Source organism: Rhinopithecus roxellana, chromosome 20 (genome assembly GCF_007565055.1).
Source record: "Rhinopithecus roxellana isolate Shanxi Qingling chromosome 20, ASM756505v1, whole genome shotgun sequence".
Classification (NCBI taxonomy): Eukaryota; Metazoa; Chordata; class Mammalia; order Primates; family Cercopithecidae; genus Rhinopithecus; species Rhinopithecus roxellana.
This window is the reverse complement of record NC_044568.1, coordinates 77,802,122-77,827,989: the sequence shown is the minus strand read 5'-3', so window position 1 is coordinate 77,827,989 and position 25,868 is coordinate 77,802,122. Positions and strand designations below refer to the sequence as shown.

The window sequence follows — 25,868 nt, the reverse complement described above, 5'->3', positions numbered from 1 at the left end:
CTTTGACAAAGCAAACAAAAACATAAAGTGGGGAAAGGGCACTCTACTCAACAAATGGAGTTGGGATAACTGGCAAGCCACGTGTAGGAGAATGAAACTGGATCCTCATCTGTCACCTTAGACAAAAATCAACTCAAGATGGATCAAGGACTTAAATCTAAGACCTGAAAGTATAAAAATTCTAGAAGATAACATCAGAAAAACCCTTCTAGATGTAGGATATATTACATTCCTCTTCAAAGGTTTAGCTTGTTAACTTCCTTGTTCTTTGTTCTCAAACTCAACTTTCTTGTTCTCCATGCCTCCTTGCCCCTAATTACTGTAAACAACCTTCCTATCAGCTCTAATCAATAACTCACATCTGTTCCCTTGGTTGCTCACTCTGCACCCATTCCACCCTTTAAAACCGCATGTCCCACCACTGTAACTCACATCCCCCCTCCCTTCCTTATTTGGGAAAATATTCACAAATAGCCAGTCAGGTCAACTCAGAATGTGCAGTCTGACCCACCTACCCCCTACCCATGGGGGATTGACACAGATGCAGGGGCCATGTTAGGAATAAAAACCCTTTCCCTCCTTTGTTCAGTGTGCTCTTGAGATCGTGATTGACACAAGCAGCACCCTTCTGCAGAAGTAAATTGCCTTGCTGAGAAAACTTTTGCCTGAGTGCTGGTTTCACTTTGTGACACCAAGCATTTATCTCCAGCATAGACACTGACATGCAAGAATTTCATGACCAAAAACTCAAAGGCAAATGCAACAAAAACAAAGATGAATAGGCGGGACTTAATTAAAGAGCTTCTGCACAGAAAAATGAAGAGTCAGCAGAGTAAACAGATAACCCAGAGTGGGAGAAAATCTTTATAACCTATACATCCAACAAAGTACTAATATCTAGAATCTACAAGTCACTCAAACAAATTAGCAAGAAAAACAAATAATCCCATCAAAAAGTGGGCTAAGGAAATAGGCAATTCTCAAAAGAAGATATACAAATGGCCAACAAACATGAAAAAATGCTCATCACCACTAATGATCAGGGAAATGCAAATCAAAACCACAATGAGATACCACCTTACTCCTGCAAAAATGGCCATAATCAAAAAGTCAAAAAATAATAGATGTTGGTGTGGCTATGGTATAAACAGAACATTTCTATGCTGCTAATGGGAATGTAAACTAGTACAACCATCATGGAAAACAGTGTGGCAACTCCCTAAAGAACTAAAAATAGAACTACTATTTGATCTGGCAATCTCACTATTGGGTATCTACCTAGAGGAAAAGTAGTCATTATACAAAAAAGACACTTTCACAGACATGTTTATAGCAGCACAATTCAAAATTGCAGAAATATGGAACCAGCCCAAATGCCTATTAATCAACGAGTGGATAAAGAAATTGTGCTATAAGCTGGGCGTGGTGGCTCACACTTGTAATCCCAGCACTTTGGGAGGCCAAGGCAGGTGGATCATGAGGTCACGAGATGGAGACCATCCTGGCCAACATGGTGAAACCCCATCTCTACTAAAAAATACAAAAATTAGCTGGGCATGGTGGTGCATGCCTGTAGTCCCAGCTACTAGGGAGGCTGAGGCTGGAGAATCGCTTGAACCCAGGAGGCAGAGGTTGCAGTGAGCCAAGATCACACCACTGCACTCCAGCCTGGTGACAGAGCAAGACTCTATCTCAAAAAAAAAAAAAAAAAAAAAAAAAAGAAAACAAGGAACTCAAGAGTAGAAAATCAAGCATTGCATGTTCTCACTCACAAGTGGGAGCTAAGCTATGAGAATGTAAAGGCATTAAGAATGATACAATGAACTGTGGGGACTCAGGGGAAAGAGCGATGAGGGATAAAAGACCACAAATTGGCTTTCGTGTATAGTGCTTGGGTGATGGGTGCACCAAAATCTCACAAGTCACCACTAAAGAACTTATTCATGTAACCAAGTAACACCTGTTCCTGAATAGGCCACAGAAATAAAAAAATGTTTTAAATAGTCTTATTTGTGGGTATTATAAATTAGACTATTTTGATTTCCTTTACATATCATTCACTCTTACTGTAGAGAAATGTTACTGAATTTTGTCACTTTACTCAATTTATCAGTATTACTAGTTTTGGTGGATTGTTTAGGATTTTCCAAATATAAGATCTTATTATCTGTAAATAAGCACAATTTGACTTCTTCCTTCCCAATTTGTATGCCCCTCATTTCTCCTCTGATTCATTGAGCTAGGACTTCTAGTACTATGTACAATAACTGTGGTGAAAATGGGCATCCTTGTTGTGTTCCAGATCTCAAACCAAAGGTTTGTAGTTTTTTTGTATTTTTTCCCCATTCAGTATGATACTGTGGTCTGTCATATATGGCTTTTATTACATTGAGATACATTCCTTCTATACCCAGTTTCTTGAGGGTTTTTATCATGTAGGGAAGTTGAATGTTATCAAATGCATTTTCAGCATCAAATGAAACATTTTTGTCCATTTTGCTGATATAATGTATCACATTGCTAGCATATGTCGAAGCTGAGTGAAATCCTATTTAGTCATGATCAATAATCTTTTTAATGCATTGTTAAATTCAGTTTTCTTCCTACCATTTTGCTGATTTTTACATCAATACTAATCAGAGATATTGGTCGGTAGTTTTATTTAATGTGTCTTTGTCTGGTTTTGGTATTGGGTAACCTCATGGAATGAGTTTGGAAGTATTCCTTCCTCACCTATTTTTCAAAATGGTTTCAGTAGGATTGGTATTCTTTAAATGTTCAGTAGAATTCAGCAGTGAAGCAATTAGGACGCAGGCTTTTCTTTGCTGGGCAACGTTTTATTACAGCTTTTATATCATTACTTGTTACTGGTCTGTTCAGGTTTTGGATTTCTTAATGGTTCAATCTTCGTAGGATGTATGTGCTCAGGAATGTATCCATTTCCTCTAGATTTTCCAATTTATTGGCCTAAAGTTGCTCACAGTAGCCACAAATGATGTTTTGAATGTCTGAGGTATTCTTTTTCATAGTCTGCACAAAAGTTTGCTTTATCTTTAAAAAAACTAACTTTTAATTTCATTGATCTTTTGTTCCTTCTGCAATGATCTTTATTACTTCTTTTCTTCTACTACTTTTGTGTTTGGTTTGCTCTTGCTTTTCTAGTTCTTTAAGATGTATCATTAGGTTAATTATTTTAAGTTGGCTGGGCATGGTGGTTCAGGCCTGTAATCCCTGCATTTTGGGAGGCCGAGGCAAGTGAATAGCTTGAGCCCAGGAGATCAAGACCAGCGCAAGCAACATGGCAAAACTCCATCCTACAAAATATAAAAAATTAGTCAAGGGTGGTGGTGCAAGCCTGCAGTCCCAGCTACTCGAGAGGCTGAGATAGGAGGATTGTTTGATCCTGTGGAGGTCAAGGCTGTGGTGAGCCGTGATTGCACCACTGCACTCCAGCCTGAGCGACAGAGCAAAATATTCTATGAAAAAAAATTATTTGAAGCTTTTTTCTTTTTTTTTGAGACATTCTTGCTCTGTCTCCCCGGCTGGAGTGCAGTGGCGTGATCTTGGCTCATTGCAACCTCCGCCTCCTGGGTTCAAGCAATTCTCCTGCTTCAGCCTCCTGAGTAGCTGAGATTACAGGCACGTGCCACCACACCCAGCTGGTTTATTTTTAGTAGAGATGGGGTTTTACCATGTTGGCCAGGCTGGTCACGAACTCCTGACTTCAAGTGACAGCTTCTGTTAGATTTGAAGGAAAGTCAAGGGTTAAGAACAGACAGTTGGCAGCCCAACAGCAACACAGGTTTATTGTCAGTGGAATCCTACATAGGGGGACCAATTTAGTGCCAAGGCCCACTGCCACTTACAGGCTGGGGCAATTATAGGTCAGGGCAGGAGGGATCTAGGTGGTATGGCTTGCTGCCTGGGAGGATGTTGATAAAGATATTCCTGTGGTCAGGCGATTTGGTCTTTTTGTCAGGCAGGATGTGATAAGAACGCTCCTTGGGCCTTTGTCCAGCAGGATGTGATAAGAATGTTTCTGTAGTCAGGTGGTTAGGCAGGATGTTTCTCACAGCTCAAGCCCCTGTGGAATGTTCCACTCTGAGCAAGGTCTGCAAAATGGTGGCAGGCTTACAAAATGATGCAGCTTGGACTAACAGCTTCCATTCAGCCACCTTGCTCTGCCCCTTCCAGGTGTCTTCATGATAATGAATATTGACTTTTTTTTTTTTTTTTTTGAAATGGAGTTTTGCTATTGTCCCCCAGGCTGGAGTACAATGGCGTGATCTCGGATCACTGCAACCTCGGCCTCCTGGGTTCAAGCAATTCTCTTACCTCAGTCTCCCCAGTAGCTGGATTACTGGCACCCACCACCACACTCAGCTAACTTTTTGTATTTTTTTTTAGTAGAGACCAGGTTTCACCATGTTGGCCAGCCTGGTCTTGAACTCCTGACCTCAGGCAATCCACCCACCTCAGCCTCCCAAAGTGCTGGGATTATAGGCATGAGTCATGGCACCCAGCCAAATATTGACCTTTCATTAAGATGCTTAGGATTTCTTTGAGGATTTTTTGTAAGGAGGGTCTACTTACTGGTGATCAGTTCCCTCACCATTTGCTTCTGTAAGAAAAACTATTTCTCCTTCATTTATGAAACTTAATCTAGTTGGATATAAAATTCCTGATTCACTGGTTTTTTTCTTTCAGCACTTTGACAATCCCATCCCATCTCATCCCATCCCATTCTGACTTATAAGGTTACTTTTGGTTGCGCCCAGTGGTTCACACCTATAATACCAGCACCTTGGGAGGCCAAAGTGGGTGGTTTACTTGAGTCCAGGAGTTCGAGACCAGCCTGGCCAATGTGGGGAAATCCTGTCACTACTAAAAATACAAAAAAATTATCTGGGCATGGTGGCACATGCTTGTAGTCCCAGCTGGAGGCAGTGGCATGAGAATTGCTTGAACCTGGAGGCAGAGGTTGCAGTAAGCTATGATTGTGCCATTGCACACTATCCTGGGCAACAGAGTGAGACTCTGTCTCAAAAAAATAAAAAAAAGGCTGGGCACAGGGCTCACGCCTGTAATCCCAGCACTTTGGGAGGCTGAGGTGGGTGGATCACTTAAGGTCAGGAGTTCGAGACCGGCCTGGCCAACATGGTGAAATGCCATCTCCACTAAAAATCAGCTGAGTGTGGGGGCACACAGCTGTAATCCCAGTTACTCGGGAGGTTGAGGCAGGAGAATCGCTCGAACCCGGGAGGCAGAAGTTGCAATGAGCAGAGATCACACGACTTCACTCCAGCCTGGGTGACAGAGCAAGACTGTCTCAAAAAGGAAAAAACAAAAGATTACTGTTGACAAGTATACTATTTGTCTAATGAGGTTTCTTTTATGTCATTAGACACTTTTCTCTTGCTGATTCTATAATTCTTTCCTTCACCTTGACTTGAGACGGTCTGATGACTATATGGCATTAAAGACACTTTTCTCTTGCTGATTCTATAATTCTTTCCTTCACCTTGACTTGAGACAGTCTGATGACTATATGGCATTAAACCTATGTTGCCACATATTTTCCTAGGAATCATTAGGCCTCCTGTATCTAAGATGTCTAAATCTCTTGCTAGACTAGGGAGGTCTTCATTAATTATTTCCTGAAAAAGGTTCCCTAAATACTTGCTTTTTCTTTCTCTTTGGAAATACTGTTAATTCATTAGTTCTGCAGCTTTATGTAGTCTCATATGTTTCAAAGGCCTTCTTCATTCTTACAAATTCTTTATTTTTCTCTGACTAGGTTAACTCAAAAACATTGTTTCTTCTGCTTTGTCTAGTCTATACTTGAGGCTTTCAAATGCATTCCAAAATTCCTTCAAAGAATTTTTCATTGTCATAAAGTTCTGTTTGGTTTTATGAAAATATATCTAATTTCCTTGGTAAATTTCTCATTCATATCCTAAATTGATTTTCCCACTTCTTTGTATGGGTTTTCAGATTTCCCTTGCATTTCATTAAGTTTCCTTTAAAACATTCTGAGCTCCTCAGCATTTCAATTATTATTTTTGGTTAGAATCCGTTGCTAAGGAATTCCTATGTTCCTTTGAGAGTATGTTATAATACCTTACTTTTTCATGCTTCCTGTAACTTTATGCTTATTTCTGCACATCCAGAGACGTATTTGCTTCTTGCTATTATTAAATTTACTTTTGCTAGGACAGAAGTTTTTCTTCTTGAGGTTGTGTCTTTGCTTCTGGACAAGTTCAGTGGTGAAAACTCTATTATTTCCTTGGTTCTAAAAAGCCTTAGTGTGGTGGTTTTCTCAAATGCCAGTAGTAGTAGCAGCGTAACAGGTAGGTGAGCAGGTTCACAATCTCCTGAGTAGCCAGCATGGTATGGACAATTCTGGTAACATGAAGTCATGAGAATTTACCTCACACTCCTGAGCCCTGTGCACTGTGTCACATGTTGTAATAAGCTATGTGGGCTGACCTCCAGGCCAGTAGGGTGGCACTTACAGTTAAGGGCCAGCTGCAGTGGTAGCAGTAGGGTTTCTACCTGATATCCATTAACCTGGAAAATCTCTCATCTCCACACAAACATCACTAGACAGATAGAAACAGAAAAATCAAATATTGGACTGAAATTGAACTTTAAATCAAATGAACCTAACATTCATTCATAGAACATTCTAGCTGTAGAACATACATTCTTCTCATTAGCACATGGAACACTCTCCAAGTCAGACCATTAGACCACGAAACAAGACAACTTTTTTTTTTTTTTTTTGACAAAGGGTTCACTGTGTTGAGAGGCTGGTCTCGAACTCACCTCAAGCAGTCCTGCTGCCTCAGCCTCCCAAAATGCTAGGACTACAGGGGAAGCCACTGTACCTGGCTGCAAACATATTTTTTAAAAAAACACAATCAGGCCAGACATAGTCACACATGCCTGTAATCCCAGCACTCTGCGAGGCTGAGGTGGGAGGATCACTTGAGCTCAGGAGTTTGAGACCAGTCTGGCAACGTGGTGAAACCCTGTCTCTACAAAAAAGTACAAAAATTAGCCAAGTACGGCAGCACATGCCTGTAGTCCCAGCTATTTGGGAGGCTGAGGTGAAAGAATTGCTTGAGCTCAGGAGGTTAAGGCTGCAGTAAATCAAAAATCATGCCACTGCACTCCAGCCTGGGTGACAGAGTAAAACCTTGCCTCAAAACGAAACAAAACAAAAATCAAAATCGTATCAAGTATCTTCTCAGACTACAGCAGAATAAAACTAGAAATCAATGCCAAGAGAATATCTGGAACTATAAAAATATATGGAAATTCAACATGCTTCTGAACTATCACTGAGTCATTGAAAACATGAATATGGGTATTAAGAATATTTGAGACAAACAAAAATAGAAAGATGACATACTAAAACATCTGGGATATAGCAAAGGCAGTCCTTAGAGAGAACTTCATGGCATTCAACGCCTACATCAAAAAAAAAGTTCAAAAATTAAGAATCTTACATTGTACCTCAAGAGACTAGAAAAATAATCAAACCAAAAATTTGCAGAAGAAATAAAGGTCACAGTAGAACTAAATGAAATACAGACCAAAAAGAAGGATCAATAAAACAAAAAGTTTTTTGAAAATGTAAACAAAATTGGGAAACTACTACCTACACCAACCAAGAATAGGTAAGGTCCAAATAAACAAAATCAGAAATTAAAAAGGATACATTACAGCTGATACCACAGAAATACAAAACAACAACAGAGACTATTATGAACAGGTATATACTGACAAACAAGAAACCCTATGGGAAACAGATAAATTACTGGAAACATACAACCTCCCAAGCCTTAACCAGGAAGAAACAGAAATCCTGAATAACAGATGAATAATTAGTGAGATTGAATCAATAAAAAAAAAAAAATTCTCCCAACAACAAAGAAGCCCAGAACCAGATGGATTCACAGCTGAATTCTACCATACAAAGCTGAACTAATACCAATCCTCTTGAAACCATTCCAAAAAGAGAAGAAAAAAAAGAGGAGGGAATTCTTAACACATTCCATGAAGGTGGTATCAGTTTGATACCAAATCCAAACAAGGACACAGCAAAAAAAGAAAACTACAGATCAATATCCCTGATAAACATGAATGAAATAATCCTAAACAACATACTACCAAACTGAATCCAACAGCACGTAAAAAAGATAATAGGCCAGGAGCAGTGGCTCACGCCTGTAATCCCAGACTTTGGGAGGTTGAGGTGTGCGGATCATGAGGTCAGGATTCGAGACCAGCCTGGCCAACATGGTGAAACCCCGTCTCTACTAAAAATACAAAAAAATTAGCTGGGCAGGGTGGTGCGCGCCTGTAATCCCAGGTAATTGGGACGCTGAAGCAGGAGAATTGCTTGAACCTGGGAGGTGGAGGTTGCAGTGAGCCAAGATCACACCGTTGCACTCCAGCCTGGGCAACAAGAACAAGAGCCAAACTCCATCTCAAAAATAAATAAATAAATAAAAATAAACCATAATCAAGTGGGTTTTACACTAAGGATGCAAGGATGGTTCAACACATGCAAATCAATAAATGTGATACATCACAACTAAGAACAGAAACCATATGATCATCCCAACACATGTACAAAAAGCATTTCACAAAATTTAGCATCACTTCATGATAAAACCCCCAATAAACTAGGTATAGAACGAACACAGCTAAGGCCAGGTACGGTGGCTCATGCCTATAATCTCAGCACTTTGGGAGGCCGAGGCGGGTGGATCACCTGAGGTCAAAAGTTCGAGACCAGCCTGGCCACAAAATGGCGAAACCCTGTCTCTACTGAAAATATAAAATTTAGTTGGGCATGGTGGTGGGCACCTGTAATCTCAGCTACTCGGGAGGCTGAGGCATGAGAATCACTTGAACCTGGGAGATGGAGGTTGCAGTGAGCCAAGATCGTGCCACTGCACTCCAACCTGGCAACACAGTGAGACTGTATCTCAAAAACAAAACAAAACAAAAAGGAATGAATATAGCTAAAAATAATAAAGGCCATAAAGCCATATACAACAAACCCACAGCCAAAATCATACTAAATCAAGAAAGGTTGAAAGAATCCCCTCTAAGGACTTGAACAAAACAAAGATGCCCACTTTCACCACTTCTATTCAACATACTACTATATATATCCTGGCCATAGCAATCAGGTAAGAGAAAGAAAGAAAAACGAAATAGGATATCAATGTATCTGTTTGCTGATGATACATGATCTTATGTCTAGAAAACCCTAAAGACTCTACCAAAAGACTCTTAATTTGATAAACTAAGTTTCAAAATGCAAAAATCAACAAACGGCTGGAAGCAGTGGCTAACGCCTGTAATCCCAACACTGTGGGAGGCGGAGGCAGGTGGATTACCTGAGGTCAGGAGTTCAAGATCAGCCTGGCTAACATGGTGAAACCCCGTCTCTACTAAAAATACAAAAATTAGCCGAGCGTGCTGTCACATGCCTGTAATCCCAGCTACTTGGGAGGCTGAGGCAGGAGAATTGATTCAGCCCGGGAGATGGAAGTTGCAGTGAGCTGACATCGTGCCACTGCACTCCAGCCTGGCCGACAGAGTAAGACTCTTGACTCAAAAAATAAATAAATAAAATAATCAACAAACAAAAATGCATAGCATTTCTATACACCAATAACAATCACACTGAGAGCCAAAGTAAGAAGGCAATCTCATTTACCATAGCTACAAAACGTAAAAGAAAATACTCAGGAATATTTTCAACCAAGCAGGTCAAAGACCTCCTATATAAGAAAAACTACAAAACACTGACAAAAGGAACTGCAGCTGACACAAATGGAAAAATATCCCATGCTCACTGATCAGGAAAATTAATATTGTTAAAAAGGCCATACTGCCCAAAGCAATCTACAAATTCAATGCATTCACTATCAAAGTGCAAATGTCCTTCTTCACTGAATTACAAAAAACAGTCTTGACATTCACCTGGAACCAAAAGAGAGCCCAAATAGCCAAAGCAATCCTAAGCTAAAACAATAAAGCTGAAGATAATTGCATTACCTGACTTCTAACGATATTATAATACAAAGCTGATGGTAATCAAAACAGCACCATAATGTATAGAAATAGACATACAGATCAACTGAACAGAGAACCCAGAAATAAAGCCACATATCCATAGCCAAGTGATCTTTGTGACAAGAATATATGCTGCGGAAAGGACAGACTCTTTTCAATAAATGGTGCTGTGAAAACTGGATTGACCTATGTATAAGAATGAAACTAAATCCCTATCTCTCACCATACTTAAAAATAAACTCACCTTAAATATACACAGAAAAGAAAAATCATAAATTTCTCCCAAGCCAGTTGCAATTTTCATAAGGATTGTGTTGAATTTGTAAATCAGTTTAGTATTACTATTTTTTCATTTAGATTGCAGTTATTATTTACGAATTTTGACATTACCACTGTATAATTTTCTAAGTATACAGCATATTGTTCCTGACTAGTCAGGTTTTGCACAATAGATCTCTTTTTTTTTTAAGTCGGAATTTCGTTGTTTCCCAGGCACAATCTCAGGTTGTTGCAAACTCCGACTCCTGGGTTCAAACGATTCTCCTGCCTCAGCCTCCCGAGTAGCTGGGATTACAGGCATGCACCACCACACCCAGCTAATTTTGTATTTTTAGTAGAGATGGGGTTTCTCTATGTTGGTCAGGCTGGTCTTGAACTCCTGACCTCAGGTGATCTGCCCGCCTTGGCCTCCCAAAGTGCTGAGATTACAGGCATGAGCCACCTCGCTCCACCAGATCTCTTGAATATACTTCCCTAACTGAAATTCTATACCCCTTGACCAATTATCTATTCAACCCCACTCCCCAGCTGTATAATCACCTTTCTACTTCTTCCTTGAGTCTTAGATTCCGAAAATGAGAGATATCATACAGTATTTGTCTGTGTCTAGACTTTTTCACTTAACACAATGTACACGTTTATTCATGTTCTTGCAAATGACAGGCAAAATATCCCATTATGTACATATACCACATTTTCTTCGTTCATTCCTTGATAAACAGGTTGATTCTGTATCTACTGTGAATAATGCTGCAATAAACATGTGAGTCTAAGTATCTCTTCTATATAATGATTTACTATCCCTTAGATATATATTCAATAAGAAGATTCCTGGATCATAGTTATATTTTTAATTTTTTGAACTTCTAAAAAATAATGGCTGTACTAATTCATGTTTCCATGAACTGTGTGCAACAGTTCCCTTTTCTCTACATCTTTGCCAACATTTGTTACTGTCTTTTTGAGATGCAGTCTTGCTCAGTTGCCCAGACTAGAGCGCAGTGGTGTGATCATGGCTCACTGTAACCTCTGCCTCCTGGGTTCAAGCAATTCTCCTGCCTCAGCTTCCCGAGTCACTGGGATTACAGGTGCCCACCACTAAACCCAGCTAATTTTTGTATTTTTAGTAGAGATGGGGTGTCGCCATCTTGGCCAGGTTGGTCTCAAACTCCTGACCTCATGATCCACCTGTCTCAGCCTCCCCAAGTGCTGGGATTACAGGCGTGAGCCACCACGCCTGGTCTTATCTTTTATTTTTGATAAGTCATTCTAACAGGTGTGAAATATTTCATAGTGGTTTTAATTTAAATTTCCATGAATATTAGTAATGTGCACTTTAGCCATTTGCATATCTTCTTTTGAAAAATGTCTCTTCAAGTCCTTTGCCTTTTTTTTTTTTTTTTGAGATGAGGTCTCACTCTGTCACCCAGGTTGCAGTGCAGTGGCACGATCTCAGCTCACTACAACTTCCACCTCTCAGGCTCATGAAATCCTCTCACCTCAGCCTCCTGAGTAGCTGAAACCATTGGCATGCATCACCACACCTAATTTCCTGTAGAGATGGGGTTTTGCAATGTTGCCCAGGCTGGTCTCAAACTCCTAAGCTCAAATGATTCATCCGCTTTGGCCTTCTAAAGTGCTGGGATTATAGGCATAAGCCACCAAGCCCAGCCCATTTCCTTTTGAGGTTCGATCTCTCTGTGGTCCAGGCTGGAATGCAACTATGAGATCATAGCTCACCGTAATCTCAAACTCTGGAATTCATTTTTTAATTGGCTTATTTGTTTTCTTGTTATTTGAGTTCCTCATATATTTTGGAAGAATTAATATTGCTAAAATGACTATACTACCCAGAACACCTTAAAGAGACAATGTAATCCCTATAAAAATTCCAATGTCACTTTTCATAGAAATCGAAAATATAATCCTAAAATGGATAATTAATGTGGAATCACAGAAGGGCCCAAAGAGCCAAAGCAATCTTAAGCAAAAAGAATAAAGCTGGAGGGATCATGCTAGACAATTTCAGAATATACCACAAAGCTACAGTAAACAAAACAGTACAGTATTGGGATTAAAAACATATAGCCAATGGAACAGAATAGAGAACCCAGAAATAAAATCCATATATTTATATTAAATTGATTTTGAACCAAAAGGCAAACGTACAATTTGGAATGAACAGCTGCTTTGATAAATGGTGCTGGGTAAACAGAATATCTACATGCAGAAGAAACTAGGCAGTATCTCACACCACATAACAAAAATCAACTTTAAATGCATTACTACAAAGTTAAATGTAGGCTGGACGTGGTGGCTCATGCCTGTAATCCCGGCACTTTGGGAGGTCAAAAAAGCAGGAGGACTGCTCGAACCCAGGAGTTTGAGACCAACCTGGGCAATACATGGAAATCCTGTCACTACAAAAACCTTTAAAAAAAATTTTTTTTTAAATTAGGCATGGTGTCATGTGCCTCTTGTCCCAGCTACTGGGGACAAGCTAAAGCAGGAGGATCACCTGAGCCCAGGAGGTGGAGGCTGCAGTGAGCCAAGATCAAGCTCACTGTCTCATCCCGTGAGACAGTGAGACACCGTCTCATCCCGTGAGACAGTGAGACACCGTCTCATCCCGTGAGACAGTGAGACACCGTCTCATCCCGTGAGACAGTGAGACACCGTCTCATCCCGTGAGACAGTGAGACACCGTCTCATCCCGTGAGACAGTGAGACACCGTCTCATCCCGTGAGACAGTGAGACACCGTCTCATCCCGTGAGACAGTGAGACACCGTCTCATCCCGTGAGACAGTGAGACACCGTCTCATCCCGTGAGACAGTGAGACACCGTCTCATCCCGTGAGACAGTGAGACACCGTCTCATCCCGTGAGACAGTGAGACACCGTCTCATCCCGTGAGACAGTGAGACACCGTCTCATCCCGTGAGACAGTGAGACACCGTCTCATCCCGTGAGACAGTGAGACACCGTCTCATCCCGTGAGACAGTGAGACACCGTCTCATCCCGTGAGACAGTGAGACACCGTCTCATCCCGTGAGACAGTGAGACACCGTCTCATCCCGTGAGACAGTGAGACACCGTCTCATCCCGTGAGACAGTGAGACACCGTCTCATCCCGTGAGACAGTGAGACACCGTCTCATCCCGTGAGACAGTGAGACACCGTCTCATCCCGTGAGACAGTGAGACACCGTCTCATCCCGTGAGACAGTGAGACACCGTCTCATCCCGTGAGACAGTGAGACACCGTCTCATCCCGTGAGACAGTGAGACACCGTCTCATCCCGTGAGACAGTGAGACACCGTCTCATCCCGTGAGACAGTGAGACACCGTCTCATCCCGTGAGACAGTGAGACACTGTCTCAATTAAAACAACAACAACAACAACAACAACAAAACAGGCTGAGGCACAACAATCGTTTCAGTCCAGGAGGTAGAGGCTGCAGTGAGCCGAGATCATGCCACTGCACTCCAGCCTCGGCCACAGGGCAAGACTCCATCTCAAAAAAAGAAAACAAACTTAAATTTAAGACCCAGAACTATAAAACTACTGGAAACGTAGGTAAAAATCTTCACGACACTGGTCTGCACAATGACCTTTTTTAGATATGATCCCAACAGCATAGGAAACAAAGGCAAAAATAAAGCACTGGAATTACATACGAAACTAAAAAATTTTTGTACAGGAAGAGATCTACAGAATGAAGAGACGATGTATGAAATGGGAGAAAATATTTGCAAACCATACATCTGGATCAGGGATTAATATTCAAAATATAAGTCCTCTGGTTAGATGAACATGGGATTATCTTTCCATTTACTTAATTTCTTTCAACATTTTGCAGTTCTCAGAGTATATGTTTTGTACTTCTTTTCGATGCTATTATATATGCTTTCCTCAATTTCAGTTTTGGATTCCTCTTTGCAAGTATATGGAAATAAAACAGATTTATGTATGCTGATCTTCCATCCTTCAACTTTGTTGAACTGGCTTTTATCTTTAATGGTTTGTGAATCTCTTTGAATTTTCTACATATTAAATCACGTTATGTGTGTATGTTTTACTTTTCCCTTTCCAATTTGATGCTTTTATTATTTGAAAAAAAAATTGGCTTCATTTTCCTGACTAGATCCTCCAGTAGAATGTTGAATAGAAATGCAGAGAGGGGTCATCTTGTTCCTGAATTAGCAGGAAAACCTCCAATCCTCCACCATGATGTTAGCTGTGGGTTTTGTTTCTTTTGTTTTTATTTTTTTGTTTTCTGTTTTGAGACGGAATCTCGCTCTGTCGCCCAGACTGGAGTGCAGTGGCGCAATCTTGGCTCACTGCAAGCTCTGCTTCCTGGGTTCACGTCATACTCCTGCCTCAGCCTCCCGAGTAGCTGGGACTACAGGCGCCTGTCACCAAGCCCGGCTAAACTTTTTTTTTTGTATTTTTAGTAGAGACGGGGTTTAATCGTGTTAGCCAGGATGGTCTCAATCTCCTGACCTCATGATCTGCCCACCTCGGCCTCCCAAAGTGCTGGGATTACAGGCCTGAGCCACCATGCCCGGCCTGCTCTGTGGGTTTTTTACAGATGCTTTTTAACAAGTTAAGAAAGTTCCAAACTTTCCCTACTGTTTAATGTTTTTATCATGAAGGGACATTGGATTTTATCAGTGCTTTTCACTATCTCTTAAAAAGACCATGTAGCTTTGTTCTTTTTGATATGGCACATAACGTTAAAGATTCTTGCATGAGAAATTTACTTTGCATTCCTGAGACAAATCTCACTTGGTCATGGTGTATAATCCTTTTATGTCAGTTTCAAATTACTAGATTTGGTTAAGGATTTTCACATCTACATACTTTAAAAAAATATCATTCTTCAGTTTTCTTTTCCTATAGTGTTGGGGTCTGCTTTTGGTATTCAAATAATACTAGCCTTACAGAATTATTTGAGAAATGTTCCGTCCTCTTCTATTTCTTTAAAGAATTGAAGAACTGTACTTTTAAATGTTTGGTAGAGTTTACTAATAAAACCATCTGATTTGGGGCTTTGCATTTTGTCCTAATTCCACTGCTTTGTTTATGTTTGTTCAGACTTTCCTCTTTTTCAGTGAGTTCTGGTAGTTTTGCATCTTTTTAGGAATTTGTCTGTTTCATCTATTAAATGGAGTATCATACAATTGGAATTATTCTATAGTATTCCCTTATATATTTTAACTACTAGAAGGTCTGTAGTAATGTCCCCTCATTCATTCCTGATTTTAGTAATTTGAGCCTTCACTCCCTTTTTTCGTGCTCAGTTTAGCTGAATGTTTAATTTTGTTGATCGTTCAAACTAAGGTTTTCCTTTTCTATTTTTGCCTATTCTCTATTAATTTCTACACTACTTTTTTCTTACATTCTGTTGACTTTAGGCTCAGTTTGCTCTTCTAGTTCCAGTTTCTTAAAAGGTCTAGGCTATTGATTTGAGGTCTTTTTTAATACAGCATTTATCACTATAAATTTCCTAAGAATTGCTGTAATTGCACCCTCCAAAACATTTGATATGTTTGTCTTCATTTTCATTCACCTCAAAGTATTCTCTAATTAACCTCATGATTTCTTCTTTTGACCCATTATTTAGAAGTGTTAATTTCAACGTATTTATAAATTTCTCAAGTTTCTTTTTAGTACTGATCTGATTTTATTCACCAGATAATGCTTTTTCATAATTTCAATCCTTTTAAATGTGTTAGTTTGCTTCATGGCCTAATGTGACTATACTGATGAATGTTCTACATACACTCAAAAAGAAAGTCTATTCTGCTGTTGTTGGGTGGACTGTTCAAAGATGTCTCTTCAGTCTAGTTGGTTTAATGTCGCTCAAGTCGTCTCTTGTCTTGCTGATTTCCTCAGTTTTCTATCCATTATGACAGTCTTGTATTGAATTCTCCAATTATTACTGAATTGTGCACTTCTTCCTTCAATTCTGTCAATAGTTGCTTTACATATTTTGTTGTTCTCTTATTAGGTGCATATGTTTATGATATGTATGCCTTTCTGAGGCACCGACTCTTTTGTCATTACAGAATGTCCCTCTTTATCTCCAGCAATACTGTTTCAGTATATTTCGTCTGAAATCAGTATAGGCATGCTAGATTTACTGTGATTGCTATTTGCATGTTGTATCTTCATCTACCCTTTTACTTTCAGCCTATTTGCATCTTTAAATCCAAAGTCTGTCTCTTGTCAACAGCCTATAGGCCAAGGCTTTTTTTCCCTTTAGTCTGAAAATCTCTGCCATTTCACTGGATTGTTTAATCCTTTCACACCTGACATTACTTGGTTGTTTTTGTTTGTTTAGAGACAGGTCTCTCTATCATGCAGTGCTTAGATCAAACCTCACTGCAGCCTTGAACTCCTGGGCTCAAGTGATCTTCCCACATCAGCCTGCCAAGCAGCTGGGACTACAGGTATGCGCCATCACACTCAGCTAATTTTAAAATTTTTTTTTGTACAGACAAGGTCTTACTATGGTGCCTAAGCTCATCTCAAACTCCCGGCCTCAAATGATCCTCGGCCTACCAAGTTGCTAGGATTCCAGACATGAGTCACCGTACCTGGCCTTTATATTACTACTGATATACAGATGCTGTGTGACTTGCAATAGTATTACATACCAATAAACCTATCAGAAATTGAAATTGAAAATATCCTAGGTCAAAGAGGCAGTAAATACAGGTACAACTAAACTACCAAGCATCATAGCTAAGCTTAAGCCTATCTTAAACATGTTCAGAACACTGATATTAGCCTACAATTGAGCAGAATAATTTAACCCGAAGTTGATGTTATACTAATGTCTTGAATTTCTCATGTAATTTATATTCTACTGAATGCCTATCACTTTCCATAGCATCATAAACTAAAAATCACGTCAAACCATAATTCAGGATCCACTTGTAGCTTGATTTATGTCGGCCTTTCACTTTTTAGTTTACATCTCATGCCTTTTGTTCTATTCCTTTACTGCCATAGGATTTTTCTAATGGTGTCTTTTTTTTGAGACAGACTCTCACTCTGTCACCCAGCCTGGAGTATACTGGCATTGGGTATACTGGCCGAGGCAACCTCGGCTCACTGCAACCTCCACCTCCTGGGTTCAAGCGATTCTCCTGCCTCAGCCTCCTGAGTAGGTGGGATTACAGGTGCCCACCACCATGCCCAGCTAATGTTTGTAGTGTCTTTTTTTTTTTTTTTAAGACGGAGTCTCGCTCTGTCGCCCAGGCTGGAGTGCAGCGGCCAGATCTCAGCTCACTGCAAGCTCCGCCCCCCGGGTTTACGCCATTCTCCTGCCTCAGCCTCCCGAGTAGCTGGGACTACAGGCGCCTGCCACCTCGCCCGGCTAGTTTTTTTTTGTATTTTTTAGTAGAGACGGGGTTTCACCGTATTAGCCAGGATGGTCTCGATCTCCTGACCTCGTGATCCGCCCGTCTCGGCCTCCCAAAGTGCTAGGATTACAGGCTTGAGCCACCGTGCCCGGCCTAATGTTTGTATTTTTAGTAGCAAGGGGGTTTCACCATGTTGGCGAGGCTGGTCTCAAACTCCTGACCTCAAGTGATCCATCCACCTCAGCCTCCCAAAGTACTGAAATTACAGGTGTGAACCATCATGCCTGGCCTAATAGTTTCATTTTTAAAACTTCATTTTTCTTTTCTTTTGGAGACAGGGATTCACGTTGTTGCTCAGGCTAAAGTACAGTGGGCATGAACACAGCTTACTGAAGCCTCAATCTCCTGGACTCAAACGAGACTCTCACCTGACCCTTCAAGTAGCAGGGACATCAGGGGCGCCCATCACACCCAGCTAATTTTTTTTTAAAAGACAGTCTCACTAAGTTGCCCAGGCTGGTCTTAAACTCTTCGGCTCAAGAAATCCTCCTGCCTTGGCCTCCCAAAGTGTTGAGATTAGAAATTTTAGGCCTATGCCTGGCCTATAAATGGCTAACATTATGTTTATAATTTTTATATCAAAGTTAATGAGAAGTGGGTCTGTTTTTTATCAAATGTTGATACCAAAGGTTTGCTGGCCTCATACAAACTACAAAGTCTTTCTAGTCTCTGAACAATTTGTGTGTGAATGGTGTTATTTTTCCTTAAATATTAGAATAATTCACCACTAAGGTCATCTGGGCCTGGGGTTAACTTAGTGGTAAAGGTTTTCAATTAAAATTGAGGTAGAACCAGCTGGGAGCAGTGGCTCACACCTGTAATCCTAGCACTCTGGGAGGCCAAGACTCAAACAGCCCAGGAGTTCAAAACCATCCTGGGCAATAGCGAGACGTCATCTCCAGTTAAAAAAAAAAAAAAAAAAAAGGCCAGGTACAGTGGCTCATGCCTGTAATCCCAGCACTTTGGGAGGCCAAGTCAGGTGGATCACCTGAGGTCAGGAGTTCAAGACCAACCTGATCAACATGGCGAAACCCGTCTCTACTAAGAAGTACAAAAATTAGCCGGGCATGGTGGCGGGCACTACTTAGAAGGCTGAAGCAGGAGAATCACTTGAACCTGGGGGATAGGGGTTGCAATGAGCTGAGATCTTGCCACTTCACTCCAGCCTGGGGAAAAGAGTGAAAACCTGTCAAAAAAAAAAAAAAAAAAAAAAGAAGACGATATATACAACCATTCATACTTTTTATATCTTTTGGTGTCAATTTTACCTATCTTTCCATTTCAACACAATTTCAAATTTGTCAACACAGTTCTTATAGTATTCTCTAATTGTATTTGTATTACCTGTAGTGCTGTCCCTCTTTTCATTTTTTTTTAAACAGAGTCTTGCTCTGTCACCCAGGCTGGAAGGCAGTGGCACGATCTCAGCTCACTGCAACCTCCACCTCCTGGGTTCAAGCAATTCTCCTGCTTCAGCCTCTCCAGCAGCTGGAACTATAGGTGTGTGCCACCACACCCAGCTAATTTTTTTATTTTAGTAGAGATGGGGTTTCTCCATGTTGGCCAGGCTGGTCTCGAACTCCTGACCTCAGGTGATCCTCCTGCCTTAGCCCCCCAAAGTGCTGGGATTACAGGCACGAGTCACTGCACCTGGCCTCATTCTTGATATTAGTGATGTGTTTTTCTCTTTTTACTTGATCATTTTTATTAAACATGTATCAAGATTGTCAAAGTAAACTACAAAAAAAAAGACAAAAAGATTGCCAAAATATTTTAAGTTTGCCAGCTTGCCATCATACAGTGTTCCATTTCATAATTTCCCGCCATATTCCTTTTCTTTTTTTATTTGACACGGAGTTTCACTCTTGTTGTCCAGGCTGGAGTGCAGTGGCACAATCTCGGCTCACCGCAACGTCTGCCCCCTGGGTTCAAGCGACTCTCCCACCTCAGCCTCCTGAGTAGCTGGGAGTCACAGTGCCTGGCCTTTTTTAAAATTTTTATTGCCCAGGTTGGTCTTCAACTGCTGGGCTCCAGCAATCCACTCACCTCGGCCTCCCAAAGTACTGGGATTACAGGTGTGAGCCATCATGCCTGGCACATTTTCTTTTTCTTTTGAGACAGGGTCTCTCTGTGGCCCAGGCTGGAACGCAAAGGCGCAATTATAGCTCACTGTAACCTTGAACTCTTGGGCTCAACAGTTCTCCCATCTCATTCTCCAGAGTAGCTAGTACTACCCATGTGTGCTACTGCGCCCAGCTAATTTTTTTCATAGCGATGGGGTCTCATTATGCTGCCCAGGCTGGATTCAAATTCCTGGGCTTAAGTAATCCTCTGGTCTTGGCCTCCCAAACCATTGGGATTACACATGTGAGCTACCATGCCCTATCCTCCTTTCGCTTTCTTTGCATTTCCTTTGCTGTTCTTGCTCCAGCTTCAAGTAAAAACTCAGATATTTTTCAGTCTTTTTCCTTTTCTATTTTTAGAGTCTCACTTTGTCACCCAGCTGCAGTGCAGAGGCATCAACATAGCTCACTGCAACCTCAAAATCCTGGGCTCAAGTAATCCTACTGCCTCAGCCTCCCAAGTAGCTAAGACTACAAGTGTGTGCCTCCATGGCTGGCTAATTTTACAAAACATTTTTTTGTAGAGACAGGGTCCTGTAATGTTACCCAAGCAGGTCTCAAACTCCTGACCTCAAGTTATCCTCTACTTCGGCCTCACAAAGTGGTGGCATTACAGGCATGAGTCAGCATGCCCAGCCTTTTTTTCTAATTTCCCACTTAAAGCTGTAAATTTTCCTCTAAGCCCTACTTTAGTTGGGCCCCCAAGTTTTCAAAAATTCTACCTTATAATTTGATACTTATCCAATATTTTCTAAGACGCACTGTAATTTCTTAACCTGCGTATTATTCAGAAGTATGTTACTTTCCAAGCAATAGCATATTTCCTGTATCTTTGTGGTTAAAAGTTAGCTTAGTCTTTTTTCCTTTTACAGTTCAAAGCTATGGGTGCATGCTGATTTAGCTGGTTTTTTCCCTGCTTCATTGGGTTTCTCCATTATAAAACATCTCTGTTCTCCAATGATGTTCTACAAGATAGTATACATTTTAAAAGAGCAATTCTCATTAAATTAAAAAATAAAAAACTACTGAACTGAATTTTTTACTGTTACTGTTTTTAAAAAGTAAATATTTAGGAAAAAAAACCCATTTAACTAAACTTGTTCAAAGTCAGATACTTCAGCCAATATTTGAACAGAGGGTCTTAAGGCTCAAAGAAATCTATCATAAACACAAAACAGGTGTGTTATTATGAAGCAACAGGGCTGCTTTAACAGTTATATAGTGGTTAACAAAAATGACAAAACTCAGGCCAGGTGGCAGTTAATCTCATAATGAGCATGAAATAATCCCAAGTGTGGTTCATAGACCAGTAGCATCCGCATCACCTGAATGCTAATAGAATTCTGACATTACTTTTTCCAAGTTTTATCAATGTAAAAGTACAAAATGCTCATTATGAAACAAAGCAGCTGTTTGCCAGCACACCCAAATATCTAATGGCAATCACTTTAATTTTAACAACCTGTTTTTAAAATCGCAGTATTTCATAAATTTTAGCCATGTTGATTTCCTGTAATTGAAGATGAAGATTTAACTCACATAATTATTTTGAAGGTGGGGAGGAAACATTTTAATCGGATGGTAGGGAATGGTAACACTGGACAGGAAGCACTCACAGTTCCAAGAGTTTCCTTCCAAATTATAAAGACGTTCTTGTAATTAGCTAGATTTCCTACAGCCAGGTCTTCTGCCCATGGGAAGGAGGGGAAGATGCGAAAAGCATTGTGGTCTGCCCTTCTGTCACTCATAGATCCAGTTCTGTAGTTCACACGTCTCTTACAGCTCATCATAATTTCAGTTAAATCAATATTTAAATTGTTATAAATATTCTCTATATAGCCAGATAGACTACCATGACTACATTATCTTTCTTTCACAGTACTTTGTCTTTTCCTGGAGATACCAACTGAACCTTCTTATAAACCTAACTTTCACTTTCCAAATTGACCAGAACTATCATATTATCAACCTTTCCCCCATTCTACGCTCTTTCAAGATCAAGCTTAAAGATCACCTCTTCTTTATCTAAATTTCCCACTACAAATATTTTTTATATCTTCAGTGATACGGCCTTTCTTACAGTAGTTTTAATAAATGCTGTTTAATGAATATTCACTTAAAAACAAACCTCTGGAAAGCCACCCAAAATTATTCTCTTTAATAACAAGTACTGAAAAGCCTCCCGAAGTCACTGTCTGCTTAATAAAGAGTACTAAAAAGGCCTCGGCAACTTTTGCCATGGCTGATAGGCTAGTTCAAATCAGCATACCGTACACACTAGAGCCTCAGAGGTATACCAATGGAAATTCCCACATTTAGTAGACACATATAATGCCTCTAAATAATTAATGGCTAACTTTAGTAACACCTCTCTAAACATTTCATAACTTAATCAGGAGTTCAAAAAAATCCAATATATTATCTCCCTGTCCTCCAAAAAGTCATGAGGTTATTTCTCTCTAGATACTGGCTGACTTCAATCTGTCCCACAATTGGAAAAATGAAGATAAAGAACTCTCCTAAGTCTACTGTAATGCAGAATAAGTATCTAAATGATATATGAACATGAGATACCGGAGGCGGGCGGATCACCTGAGGTCAGGAATTTGAGACCAGCCTGGCCAACATGGTGAAACCCTGTCTCTACTAAAAATACAAAAATTAGTCGGGCGCCTATAATTCCAGCTGCTTGCAAGGCTGAGGCAGGAGAATCGCTTGAACCCAGAGGCCGGAGGTTGCAGTGAGCCGAGATCGTGCCACTTCACTCCAGCCTGAGCCAAAGAGCGAACCTCTGCCTCAAAATAAAATAAAATAAAAGAGATAGATAAGTCACTGCAGTGTGTGTGGGGGCCGGGGGAATGAAGTAAAATAAATAGACTATGACATAGAATGAGAGAATACGATTTTTTGTATTTTGTATTATCTCACTCAACAATGAGAACTAGTACTCTTGTGCATTTAAAGTTGTATTTTATTTTTAACTATCCAATATATTAAACTTTGATTACATAAAATGAAATAGATTGTGCACACTCACTATAAGAGAACTATGATATATGCACAAGCAAAGATGCAGGGATCATGCAACAGTTTCGAACCAGATTTCAAGATATCAAGTAGCAAGGAAACAATGGAATTTAAGGCTGAGGTGAAGTACAGGCATAAGGCAAGGAAAGCACAACATTCAAGATGTACCTATATACACCAGTTCTTAAAACACGCAAATCATTTCCAATAAGGCACTGGCTCATGTATTTCTGTTGAGGCAGAAGTCAATCTTAGGATGTGGTCTGTACAGATCTGCAGATAAGACTGAGAGTGAAGTAAATTTGATTAAGATTGGAGTCAACACTTCTACAAACATATTGCAGAATAAACAAGCTAAGAAGAAAGGCATATTTCACAAAAGCTGAATTCAGTGTTATTAGTCCTTCATTCTGACGCTTCATTTTTACATTTTTCAATTGCTTTCCTGTGATATAACTTATCTTTATCTTGGTCTTCCCCATTTGTTTTGCAAACAGTTATGTCGCAGGTCATTTACTGGCTACAATAAATATGACAAAATCATAATAAAAACAGTATTAAGTCGCAATCTAGAATAACAATTTAAGTGAATATGACATAGTTTTATTAATGTGGACTATTCAGTACAACTGTCCTCTTCTACTATACATATTAACCATATACAAGTCTTCAGAGCAGAAAAAGCCATTGTGTCGTAAAGGAAGCAACACGTGGTTAGAAACTTCATTTTCAACGTAGGAACATGGAAAGGCAGAAGTCCGTTTCCCTAAGTGCGGTAAGGTTTTAACAGAAATAAAGCAAATTACCGCTTCCTCTCTTTCTTAAACCTGCTTGTCAAACTTGGAGAAAGGTGGTTACAGAAGGGCGGTAAGATGGAATTTTCTTTAAAAGAATCATAAAAACGAACTTCTACCGTAAGGAAGTCGTCTTCCTTAAATCCTACCATCCCTACACCGGCAAGCTCAGAGGTACGGGATTTCGGCAGTTTACTCAGAATGTTTTATTTTTCCTGATGCTCTGGTCCCTACTTTTTAACAAACTTCAAGGCCGCCTGGCAAGATCCAGTTGCCTTCTGGCACCTGGCTTCATTGGATGATTAAAACGACTCAAGAAAATCTGGCAATGGGACACTAAGTTGGTGGAGGTGGAGATTTATCCATTAATTTCTAAAAGCATTCCGGACAAGAGCGAGCTTGTAGTTACCCCCTCAGAACAAAAAACACGGACCACTTCCCTCCGCAGTCCCCAACCCCAGTGCCGCCCGGACCTGGGGCCGCACACCACTCCCGCTTCACCAGCACCCCTCTCTGAAACTGTTTAGACGCGCCCGTCCGCCCCTCAGGGGCCCCTTCCCGGCCGGGTCAGACGGCCCCGCGGGCGCTTTTCAGTCAGGGCAGCCTCGCCGCAAACGTCCGGTCGGCCCGGCGCTCGGAGGCCTCCGGGGCCGGCCCTCAGAGACGCGACCGACGCCCCCAGAGCCGCCACCCCACCAATCGCCGCTCTCGCAGGACACTCGCCCGGCCCCAACGTACCTAGAGCGGCACCGCGCCAGCCGCAGCAATACCCAAACCCACTTCAAACCGCAGCCGCTAACAATGGTGATCCGGCCAAGACCTGCTGAAGTAGGTCTCCCAACGCCCACCCCCAGCTGATTATGGACCAATAGCAGCGCGAATGTGTGGCAGCCCAGCCCAATCAGGCACAGCCAGCTAGAGTGGGCGGGGCGAAGGGCCGCGAGGGGAAATGGAAGTAAGCTGAGGGTTGCCTGGGGTTCGCCTCCCTGAGCGCTTCTTCCGGTCAGTCACCGGGGCTTTCCCGCCATAGCGTAGATGGAGGCGCCTGAGCTGGGCCTTTGTTTTCAGTGACTGGTGTGAAGATTTAGACTTTCGAAACTTATTAGGAATAAAATCGTATTTACAAAAACAACTCCTCACCCTGATCGGTAGTTTCCGATTTGAATTTTTTAAATATTGTTTGAAAATATTTATCTTATTTACTTTTTTTGACGAGTCCTTAAATTTTGCGACTCAGGAGATTGGTCCTAGCACCGTACTATTTTTTTTTTCTTTTTTTTGAGACGGAGTTTTGATCTTGTCTCCCAGGCTGGAGTTCAGTGGCGTGATCTCAGCTCACTGCAACCCCCATTTCCAATCTCCCGGGTTCAAGCGAGTCTCCTGCCTTAGCCTCCTGAGTAACTGGGACCCCAGGTGTGTGCCACCATGCCCGGCGAATTTTTCTACTTTTAATAGACATGGGGTTTCACTGTGTTGGCCAGGCTGGTCTTGAAACTCCTGACCTCAGGTGATCCGCCCACCTCTGCCTCCCAAAGTGTTGGGATTACAAGCATGACCCACCGCACCGGCCTGCACCAGATCCTTGAATTCGCTAAATTGTCCCAGGAACCTGCCAGCCTTGGCTGCTTGTGATTTCATGAGGCCGGATGCCTTAGGTGCCTGCCCACTTGGATGCCATGAACTCACTCAACAGGTGGTTACTGAATGCCCACTGTGTAGAACGTACAGGAAATACAACAGTGGATTAGGTCCATAATGCCCTCTTTTATTTATTTATGTATTTATTACAGAGTTTCGCTCGTTTCCTAGGCTGGAGTGCAATGGTGCGATCTCGGCTCACCACTACCTTCGCCTCCGGATTCAAGTGTTTCTCCTACCTCAGCCTCCCCAGTAGCTGGGATTATAGGCATGCACCACCATGCCTGGCTAAGTTTTTTTTTGTATTTTTAGTAGAGACGGGGTTTCTCCATGTTAGGCTGATCATGAACTCCCCACCTCAGGTGATCCACCCGCCTTGGCCTCCCAAAGTGCTGGGATTACAGGCGTGAGCCAGCCACGCTTGTCATGAGGCTAGCGCTGCCTGCCTTGTCACTTTCAGTTACGAGAA

The 25,868-nt window shown here is 41.2% G+C and overlaps 1 protein-coding gene across 1 annotated transcript in view; it reads right to left on the bottom strand.

Annotated features, from left to right (window-relative positions):
- The window catches only part of ATF7IP2 (activating transcription factor 7 interacting protein 2), a 102,890-nt gene extending 78,359 nt beyond the window's left edge, over positions 1-24,531 (bottom strand). The window contains exon 1 of the mRNA XM_010370259.2: positions 24,500-24,531. The gene's annotated coding sequence lies outside the window, so the exon portion shown is untranslated. The remainder of the gene's footprint in view (positions 1-24,499) is intronic.
- Between the last annotated feature and the right edge of the window lie 1,337 nt (positions 24,532-25,868).